General features: G+C 35.0%; 1 pseudogene; it reads right to left on the bottom strand.

Annotated features, from left to right (window-relative positions):
• Positions 1-6,833: 6,833 nt before the first annotated feature.
• Positions 6,834-8,250, bottom strand: LOC101443531 (band 4.1-like protein 5; annotated as a pseudogene).
• Between the last annotated feature and the right edge of the window lie 3,392 nt (positions 8,251-11,642).

Here is an 11,642-nt window from a genome sequence, read left to right as displayed (position 1 = left end):
ACAGTTAGATATATACAGAGAGAAGTCTGCTTTCTTTTGCTTAGAAAACATAAAAAATGAATTTCCATAAGGATTTACATATGTATGCAATGACTAATTTTTTTAAAAATTAGTTCATACTTAAGAACTTGGCATCTAAAAAGTGGGAATTATTTATTGCAGTCTAGTTTGGATCATTAGCACCTTCTAGGATATTGTACCTGTCTTAGAGTACTGCATTTAAAGAGGGATTATGAGGAAATGAGTCTTAAGATGTATATAGATTGAATATTTGGGAAATAACATTCTTTTAACCAACTGACTATCTGCCTACGCATGAAGAGAAAACTCCATACCTAAGGAATTCTTTGCTCCTAATTAACACCCCAAACTATAGGCTAGCATATTTACTCATTTAACCCTGTAATTTTTAATAGGTATTCCTTGGGTAGCCTTCCCACATTTAATTTTCCGCTAGTATTTTGTGGGAACCCGTGTGTATGTTTTCTTTTTTCCCCGAAGACTGGTTACATTATAGTCACAAGCATGTTAAGCAAGACCCGGGTTTACACTTAAAATATGATCTCTTTTGGGGTGGAAATAAAAACCGTTGCCAGGAAAGCAATACTTACAACTGCTAACAGCCATTTACTGGCCTTGGAAAGAGATATCCATCTTTCCTTGTTAACAGCCTCCATAGAAAACTGCTAGAACACTGAGGTGATCTCAGACAGAAAGAGACTCAAAGTGGATAATAGGAGGTAGAATTAGAGAGCTGAGAGCTGCAGGGTAAGCCTTGCCTAACTTAGAGTTGTGTTCTGGGTCTGCTTAAAGAATGATAAAGAACTTAAGTAATTTTTTCAGGGAAAGAAAGATCATGCAGTAAGATCATACATACTTAATAGTTTAAGTATTTGAAGACTTGTCATTAAAGGACTATAGACTATAGATTTGACTTTATAGAGACCGTCTTAGTTAAAAGACTCATGAAATCTGGTGATATACCTTCAAATACGAAATTAGAGTTTCTCAGGAGATGAAGCAGAACTCAGTCATTTGCTCGCTCTATCACAATAAAAATTTTCAAATATTTTTCCCCAGAGGAATGTGTAAATATTAAAAAATAAGAATATACTCAGATATATCACATCACATTTTTTATATGTTCTCTAAGTGACTGACTGATATACAGAATAAAAGTTTTTTGTTAGAATGGTGAATGTGACCAGTCTAGGTGTTTGTCTGCTTAATTGATAAAATCTATGCAATAACTCTAGGGTCCTACCATGTGCAGCTCATTTGTCCTGCACATCGTGGGTTATCTCTACTCTTTACCGCTAGACTAGACTGGACTCAGAAATATGCCCACTCTCCAGATCAGGCTTCTCTTTGTTGCTCTTCAGGATTTTTGTCTCACACCAAACTTTCACAAAGTATAAACAGTTTATCAATGACTTCTTTGGAAGTTCAATGGCTCTGCTCTATTTTTTATAAGCTCTTTAATAGTATTCTTCTTGAAAGTATTTAAAAATATGCTGTTTTCTAATTTCTTGAATGAAAAGCATGTTTCCAAAATACTTCACTAAGTTATTATTATCACTCTTTGAAAGGTTTAGATGATTCTAAGAAAGGTTCAGATGCTTCCATACCTTTAATGATCAAATTATTTGAGTCCATAAGATACTCATTAGAGTAGTAGAAATGTGTTTTCAGAGCATACGCAATATTTCCTTCCATTGGGAATAAATTTCTACACATATATGTAATTTCAGAATTATCTAGACTCTATAACTTTGTGGGTGCCTGCTTAGCACATTGTAACCTATGGGTTTACAAGAGCAGAATATTTGACCCTTGTCTAAACATGATGCATTGCCTGGCACAAAGTTTGCTAACTCTATTATCACCTTATTTGTAAGTAAATATTTCAGGAAATAGCACATATTAATGTGCGACAGCAACCCAATTATATTCATGGAATATAAAAAAGAAGCCAGTACCATGCAGATTCTTTATTTCCTTAAGCAATGAATCCAAAATTAAGAGAGTAAATAGCTAATACAACAAAATAAACATAAGTTAAACATAATCATAATCAATAATTTTTTAAATGATCAAATTCTTAACACCCAGTCTCTCTTTTACTTTACCCCTGAAGAAACAGTTCATGAATAAAAGTAAAGAAACATTTCTTCATAAAAATCATATGACAGTGAAACAGTTTTCCTGAAACCATTTTTTCCATATTATCTGTCCATAAGTCAAATAAAACACACATACTCAGTTTTTCCCCACTTGGAAGATCATACATAGCAAATTCTATAAGGCTACTAATAAATGAGTATAGTACAAACTGTCTTGACCTGATATCGTACACCCAAACTTTTCCTGTTTTCATCAAGGAAAGGAAATCTACCTTATCTGCTATGCATCTCTCCCACCTAAAATGCTTTCAGAACAGCTTTCGCCAATGAAGTTTCCAGAAATTAAGGGGCAGTAGGAGCTTGGAAAACCTTCCAAAAGCTCCCATGAGAAATCAAATATAGACAAACCCTCTTAGGGATTGCATTATGAGATCATGGTACCTGTCCTGGAGGAACTTACCACCTAATTGCCACGATAATAATACAAGATAGATAGAAAAATAAATAAGAAGCAACAATTTAAATAATAGTTTGATGAAATAATAGTTATCCCAAAGGAGAGCACACTTAATTGCTCTAAAATAATTGTGCAAGCAGTAATAGGTTAAGAGGCCAGAAAGATTAGTTTGAAGCAAGATAGCTAAAGAAGGTTTCGTAGTTGTCACAAGACAACTTGTTATTTTAATGTTAAGTGTTTCGAAAGGCTGAAATTTGTTCTGAAAGTCCACTAACACACACAGTTGTTAACACAGAAACCTCTCTCTCCTCTTTAAGAGGGCACCTTACCTAAGTTAGAAAATCAGGGTTTTTTTCCCCCTCAGAACTGGAAATTTGAAACTAAGGTATTGGTGTCTGAAAATCTTTGGAACTGAATCATTTTTAGTCTCTAACACTTCTTGGAAATTGTCTGGAGTTGTTTTTTCTGTTTCTTTTTACTGTGTTTTCAGTTACTTATCATTTTAAGAATGTTAGCTAATGCATACAACATCATAGTCTAACTAGAGTCAACATCATAAAGGAAACCCCAAGTTAGAATCTTGCCTTCAAAAAAAAAAAAAAAACTTAACTATGGTCTTTAGAACAAACTTTAAGGGAAAAAAATGATTTCTTCCTTTCTATAAATGAATAAAAATACCTACCTCACTATATATACTTTTATTAGGATGATACCCACAACAACAAAAGATGGAAAGTATCTTTGAATATGAGTCTTATTAAGTATTATTACATGCATTTAATAAAAATATTCAATTGGATTAAAATGTGTTTGAGGATTCCTATTCACACTTGCTTCATGTTTCTATACAACTTGACCTCAGATTGAGCATATGTTTACTTTTCCTAGCTAGAATTTTCATGCCAGCATCAAAAAACTGTCTTTAGGAAGTTATTTTCTAAAATCCAAATTCTTGATTGTGTTTTCTACGATTTATTATGAAATGTGTTTGTGATTATGAAAAGTCAGTGTCCCACAACACTTATTACATACACCTCCAAAAGCAGAATCTTACAAAGTAAAGACTCCATCATCCCATTAGCGAGTGGGAAAAAATATTGATAAGGATGTCAAATGACACTTTGGGGAGGTAGGGGGCAAGGGTTCTTTGAGAGTGCATCTGCCATGAAAGAGACTATTTCTTTCTGTCTTCCTTATTCCTTATTCATACTGAATCAAAAAGAGTAGGAACCATTTATTTGTGAGTATATTTCTCATACACTTACTGTTTTAGTTTATTAAATAAGATAATAGGTTAATAGGTGGTTAAAGATGAAAAAAAAAAACAACAGGTTTCACCCACAGTCACTAAAGTATCACCCCATGGAAATAAATGTTTGACATAGCTATTTACAAGTTGCATAATATATTTAGAATCTTGATGACATGAATAGCAGTGACTTTTTAATACCCAATACTTTCTTGGAAAACAACCTACAATCCAGTATGCTGATGAAAAATAAGCCTTAAATTCCTTCACCAACATATGGCTATGTTAGAATGTTAACATTTAAAGAAGCCCTATAATCAAAACACCTAATGCTCAGTCTGGGTACTGGGACTAGTTTCAGGATATTAAGTGGAAAGTCTAAAAAGTTATCATATTTCTTCCACACAATGCTTTGTGTTTTAATGATCTACCACAATACCTTTGGCAACTGTTTCTATGAAGTTCAACTTACAAAAGGAAAATTAATGAACCTTGTTTACCCCTTACCGGTAATAATTTACTCTAATCTTGCCTAGGAAAGATCTGCTACCAGGTTTCCAATAATCTTAGGTTTTTATCATGCTAATTCCTTCCAAAGAAAGCTTTCATTCTTTGAAGGAACATTAGAATAAAATTCCTTCTGAGATTACTTTACATTTTCTATTCATAAGTTCCAAATAATAGCACACCAGAGTAACAGCAGCAGGCTAATATATTCACCAAACGTCTGACCACAGAATACCCTTTATTTAGTATCCTTGAGTCAGGTATGGTTTTCTACAGCTATATGCCAAAATGGAAAAATCATTGTTCTGGGAGCAAGACTACTTCAATGGTTCATGGGTGACCTTGAAGAAATTACTTAAATTCCCCTAGGCTCAGTTTACATATCCAATGTATGGGGTTATACATACTGTACATTCTTGCTACCTCAGTAAAATCAATGTAATTATAATTGAATGCTGATTTGATCTCTTCAAAAGAAAAGATCAGCATATCAAGGAAATTGCTATTATAGCTATTGAAATATATAATTCAATTTACAGGTGATTTACTGTTGATGATTTAGAAGTGAGGTTGGAGTTCAAAGAAATAAACCAAGTGAATAAGCATGTGCCCATGTTTTATTTCATTAAACAAGCATTAAATATGGCAGTAGATGACTTCTTTTCTGGGTCACAAGAAAGCGTTAACACCATTTGAATATGAGATTTAGGGACCGGGCTTTATGTTTTTATTAGGTGGAAAAGCAGCCACAGGAGGTTTGAAATCCCAAACTATCACTGAGTAGGAGGAAACTAAATTTTTTTTTTTTTAAAACAGCAGTACATGGAAAACTGGAAAGGGAAGGAAAGAAAGACATGGGAAAGGGAAACAAAGCCAAGGCTCTCCAGTTACCATGTGGCATGTCAGAAATATTAAGAATTAAATCAGATTGCTTTTATAATACTTTTTAAGAACATAGATTAGATCAAATGAATGGCTTTTGTGCTTGTATCTATTTATGTCTTTTTCCTAAACATTGATCCAACATCCTTCAAGAAAAAAAAAAAATCACTGATCAAAAAAGAGGATCTGGCTTTCCCAACAGTCCTTGAGCTGGAGAATGGTTTCATGCTTGTCACTTTTAGTCTGTTTCTAAGCTTCATGTAGAATAACAAATAGATATTGCTGAACAAAGCCTTAGCAAGACAAGATTGTGATTCAAATATCCTTCCCATTCAACACTTTCTGGAGAGTAGAAATAGCCAGGAGCAATGCAAAGTAGAAAATTAAGCATTTAGAAAATCAGAAAAATTGAACATTTCTAGGTATTGGTCAATTTTACAACTCCACAGGAACGAAGGGTATTGCCAGGTAGAGATACAAATCATTTCTGTACAATGGAAGAGATAACACTGAAAGTTATAATTTATTGTTCGTAAGCTATTAATTAGCTTCATATCGAACTCAGGACTCTGTTTGTTTGTTTTTAAATATCCTCAAATTTCAATCCATACTCAGTTTAACATTTTGGTAAAAAAAATTTGATTTGAAAAAAGTGCATAAAAGACAGAAGAAATGCTTCCCTTACATCCCTTTCCAAAACATCAGAAATGTACTTTTTCTACACAGTTTGCCTCTGTGGCTCAATAGAAGAGATTGAATAATTACGTTCTGAGGTTCATGAAGGACCGAAAATAGGAATACTTATCCAGTCCTTGAAAATGGTATGGTTTTGGCTTCAGAATTGTACCTTAAAGGTTGTACACAGCCAGTTTATGAGGCTTTTGCAAACCTGGGTAATCTGCCAGTTTCATGAGATGAAAAGGAAAGGAAAAAGATAACAGTAAATACATTTTCTATTTTGAATAACCATTCAGTGGTTTTAGGTTTATCTCTCTACATGAATTACATAATTAATGTGATTTTTTAGATCTTTTAGTAATTTATAATACTTGTGTTCATTAAAAGTGAAAAGTTTTTTTAAATTAAAAATTACACTGATTAAAATTATAAAATCTTAGACACTTAACTGAAATTTAAGCCATGGGGTATAAGAGTAAGTTTTATAAAAATGGCACAACAGGCTAATTCAGCATGCCTGGACATGTTTCCTTCTGAGTGTGCTTTTAGTGCATCTGACTCTTTTAACCTCAGCCTATTTGGGATAGCACAGGGTGGGGTGATACTGGGCAGCTTGCTCACAGCCTCAAACCTCCTAAGACATTTCTGAATGATACATTAATACACTGAAATAATGAATAAACCTTTCCAGAATTGCAAAGATACACATAGTCTTCTCAACACAAAGACATCTGTCATTACCACAGATGGCATATGGCTTCTTTGGACCCTTGATCCTTTCACAGAAGAATTACAAACAACACTACACACCTAGTGAGTCAGCATAAAACAGCTTCTCCCAAAATCTCCTTAGGTGATCAATCCCCTCTAAGCACTAGAAAACATTCACCATTAACCTGCATGACAGAAAGAGTTCCAGTGCCCAAGAGGCTGAACATTATATCTCAGTCATGGCTGCATGGCCAGGAAACTGAACAGTATGATGGACTCCTGCATTCTTCACATTGTGTTCATGGACAAAGTCAGTGTAGTTTCTAGGTGCAGTCTGGGGTGAGGGCAAGGCCCTTGTGCTGTACTGGTTTCCACCACGTTAAATGCAGTCACTGGCAGCAGAAAGCCATTTCTGTCATGCTGGTCTGTTCCAGGGCTCTTTGGAAGATTCTCTATCTCCACTAGCAAAGGGCCAGAAAGAACAGGAAGGATCACGGACAGAGTAGATTTCACACTCTAAGCCTCTTGGGAGCCATTACTCTGGGTTGAAAAATTATTGCAAACACTGAGTTCCCCAGGTTTTGCTGTATTTGCTTTCATTTGTAGAGTTCTTCGAGAATATCATTTGCTGGGTCTTCTTTCAAAGGATGCTGATCTTCTTGCTGTATTGGATTTTGTGGTCTGATACTCAGTTTTCCCACTATATCTGAATCGTGATCCTAGTTGAATAAATCCTGATCAATGGGCACTCTTCTGGACAGGACCTTGGAGGCGGAAGAACACATGATGCTCTACAGCACACTTCCATAAGTGTTTGCATGCTTTTGGGTGATCCAATCTAAAGACAAATGTATGCTCCTGCTCTATACCCTGATCATCATCTTCTGCAACAACCAGGGTTAATTTATTCTTCTTAAAATCCAATCTGGGTATCTTGGGCCAAAAAAATAAGCCAATTTTGGTCTCTCCTTCAAAAACAAGGACTCCTGATTGGAGTTAGTTCCAAACTTTAGTCATTTTCGTCTCTAGCCTTGACCACATGCATATCAACCCCATACATTTCTAGCCATTTGGCTTTATTCAGATAATTGGTTTCAGCTTGTGCTGGTGTCTGACCTCTGTATTCCTTCCATTTCTCAAAAACAGCCAGCTCCATCTCTTCAGTCTGGGTGGGCACAAATCTGAACTCAGACACAAGTTCAGGTGTATACTCGGCAAGATCATAATCACCAAGTTCAGTTTGCAGATTATAAGCTGCCAGCTGAACAGCTGTGTCAAAGGGATATTCTGACTTTCCACTGAGAATATCTTGTTTTAACTGAAGAACAAATACATGCCGGATTAGTTCTTCATGAAGATTATTTGGTTCTGAGGAATAAAATTTAACTCGTAGATGCAGACAATAGGGTGAACCAATTTTTACATGCTTCTTCATGCTCTTTGTACCATCCAACCAGTGTGCTACTTGTGCTGAATCCATAATTCAGAGTCCAAAATAGTCACTTTCAACAGGGTCCAGGTGGTACATAATCTGATCAAACAGTTCTTGTCCTTTGGCTTTTTTCAGCAAGTCCACGCTAACATCAGTACCATCCAGAAGGGACACCTGGCATGTGATGACAGACTTAGAATCTCCAGTCACAGGAATGTGGGTGGCAGCTCGCTGGGCTTCTCTGACAAACTCAGGACTCTTATCCTATCTAAGACTTATCTATTAAGTTATCTATATACCTACCTCAGTAATTATTCTTTGGACTGATTTTAATTTTAAAAGTATACTCATTAATTAATGGGTTAAATAGAACCTTTGATACACTTTCATTTCATATTTGCTTCAGAATAATAAATTTACCTTTTTTTTTTTTTTTAAAGATTTATTTATTTATTTAATGTCCCCCCCTCCCCTGGTTGTCTGTTCTTGGTGTCTATTTGCTGCGTCTTGTTTCTTTGTCCGCTTCTGTTGTCGTCAGCGGCACGGGAAGTGTGGGCGGCGCCATTCCTGGGCAGGCTGCTCTTTCTTTTCACGCTGGGCGGCTTTCCTCACAGGCGCACTCCTTGCGCGTGGCGTGGGGCTCCCCCACGCAGGGGACACCCTTGCGTGGCACGGCACTCCTTGCGCGCATCAGCACTGCACATGGCCAGCTCCACATGGGTCAAGGAGGCCCGGGGCTTGAACCGCGGACCTCCCATATGGTAGACGGACGCCCTAACCACTGGGCCAAAGTCCGTTTCCCTAAATTTACCATTTTAAAATAATGCTTAAGCATAGCCAAAGAACATTTATTCATTGAAAAATAACTTTTGTTGGCATATTACAATAAGCAATCTAATATGGAAATTGAATTCTTAATAAAGACTACTACTATATGATTTGTAGTTTAAATTCTTTATTGTGATTTTAGAGAAACAGAAAATTAGAAATTCAAGAAAATTATCTGAAGCATTTTTAAAAATTCCTTTTGCTTTTTAAATTTTGTTGATTAAACTTATGTAGGGAAAGATAATGTATATTCCTGAATGTTTTCATTTTTTCCCATTTTTAATGTTTAATGAACACTTGTTGATTAATTCTTTCAGTGGATTTTGAAGATACATTTATAGATAGAAATTCGAGTAGTGAATATGATTTTGATCTATGGATATTTATAGTAAAGCAAGCCAAGTCTAGTTATCATAGCTAACCTAAAAAATTTTGAACTCCATGCTACATCAACTAAATATTTGAGGAATCTCTTTCATTGGGTGAATTAGATGTCTTTGCATTCCCATGTTATTTAATTGCACTTAATTTGTTACATATTTCTTATTTTCAGATTCTGCATTCTTCTCTCTTCCATGGGCTCATTGAAAAGAGAAATCTCCATGTTTGAAATTTGACTAATTTAGCATTTGACATGTACACATTCAATAGATAAATTGAGATAAAATATATATTTGGTTGACTAGTCAACATGAACTAATTAGCTAACTTATAAAAAATTGAGCATGCTTAAAACTTAGGTAACTTGTGGAATGCATCTGTACAAAAAAGGAGTGGATCTGTATGCAAAAACATTAATACAGCAATTGTTAAAATTTTCTCTATTTCACACCAAGTAATTGCCTAGCTACTGAATTCAACTCTTACTTTTTTATTTCAAGGCTTATTGGGAGTATGAACATAATCTGTATCTGAAACAGTCTAAACCTAATCTAAAATCTCTCCACTTTGAACTGTCAATTGCTATGATGTAATCTTCTCCACTCTCTCACTTCATGATTTTGTAATCCATTTATTTTTAAAATCATTGGGACTTGTAGTTCTTAGCATTTAAAAGTTATAGAGATATTCCAAATATTCTACATATAACTTTAAATTGTATTTCAAGGGAAGGTTTTGTTGTACATTTAAATGCCTGAATATAAGGTATATGATATAGAATCTGGTAGACCTTTTACTCTGACAATATCACTGAAAATGACTATAACATCTGACAGAAACACTGAAAGATTACTTCTAAGGGGAATGCAGGATCCATTTTGTTTTTAAACTGACCCTGAATATGTGTCAAAACATTTGTAATACCACAATGAAGAATCAGAGTCATGGTTGGAAGATTTTTGGGGCTTGGAATAAAACATTTAGTTTAGTGATCTAACTTTTTCATGTGGTCAAGCAGAAAACTGCTGCAGAGAAAGAGTGTCAATTTTCCTTTAGATATACCTATTAACCAGCACTTAGGAGTTAACAAGAAACATAGTGAAACTATGCAAAAAGCCTTTGTAATTGCTGGAATAGAACAAGCAAACTCCAGAGGCCTTCCCACTCAGTCATAAAATAAGGAACAACAAAGAATTAAATTTTTTTCAATGCCCACAATAAATTCTATCTCAACCACATCAATGGTCAATTTGACTTAATTTCCTCCTAAAGTAAGCGAAAATTTAAGTTATTCCCATACTTCAGCAAGGATGTATGGTATTTTAAGAATAACCATTATTGTAATAAAATACTCATTCCTTGCAGTGAGATACAGCCTTCTGCAGTCCAATAATTCATTTAGGAAAATGAGTTCTGTGGCTCAAGTTTCTGAACTTAGACCCTTCTAAGCGTCCAAGCGGGGAGGGGCAGGTTCCAGCTTAGTAGTCATTTTTACTCATAAAGAGCTAAACTTTTCCTATTTCTGGCATGAATCTGTTCTGTTAGTTATCACTACATTTTATTAAGTATATATTATTTAACGTAAACCATCCTTTCACTTTTCTTGCAAATCAATCTTAGGAAAACCTGCCTGGGAGAACTGTTACTCAAATATATAAAGAGACAATTAGTTCCTCCTAGGAATAAGCTATCTTCCAACAGTTTAACTGTTCCATCCCTTACAGATCTTATTCCATTGTCTTAGTCAAAAAGTTTGCCCCCTAGTTAAGAAAACACTTCATTTATTGGGCACTTACATATTCTAGTGTGTTTCAAAGACTCTGCTAGTTGTTTCCTTTTAATATTTCAGATTTTAAACTGCTTCCCTGCCTCACTGAGCTCACATAAGATACATCTGAAAGCTTTAGCACAAATTTACTTCAAATAAAGTCTTCAATTCATTTTCATGGCACCAAAAAGACAGCTTTAATAACTGCAGTGACAAATAAACTGGAAATCATTCCAGGCCTTTTCACTTAACTGACAAGTAGAACACTCTCATAATGAGCCGCAGGTTTTACGTTTTCTCTTTGACCATAATAGCTTCATTTAAGAGCGTCAGACCCTGACACTTCATCATTTATCTACATTATTTCTCATCTTCTTTCAAATAAATTATGGAATACTAGACTGAGCACATAAAAACAAAGTGACTTGTTATCAGTAAACAGCAAGATAAATTGTCCAGAAGTTCCTCATTTAGTTCCTTTTAAATTTAAGGGCAAGTTATTAGGTGCACCTTTTTTAACTTCAAATGTTTGCGTTTTTATGGCCATCTTATTTCTCTTGCCACTGGCCTCTGTGCACTCATCCAGATCCTGATGTAGAAGGCATAAAGTAATCCCATTATCCCAA

This window comes from Dasypus novemcinctus, chromosome 7, assembly GCF_030445035.2.
Source record: "Dasypus novemcinctus isolate mDasNov1 chromosome 7, mDasNov1.1.hap2, whole genome shotgun sequence".
NCBI lineage: Eukaryota > Metazoa > Chordata > Mammalia > Cingulata > Dasypodidae > Dasypus > Dasypus novemcinctus.
The sequence above is the reverse complement of the archived record's forward strand: the minus strand, read 5'-3'. Positions and strand labels throughout refer to the sequence as shown.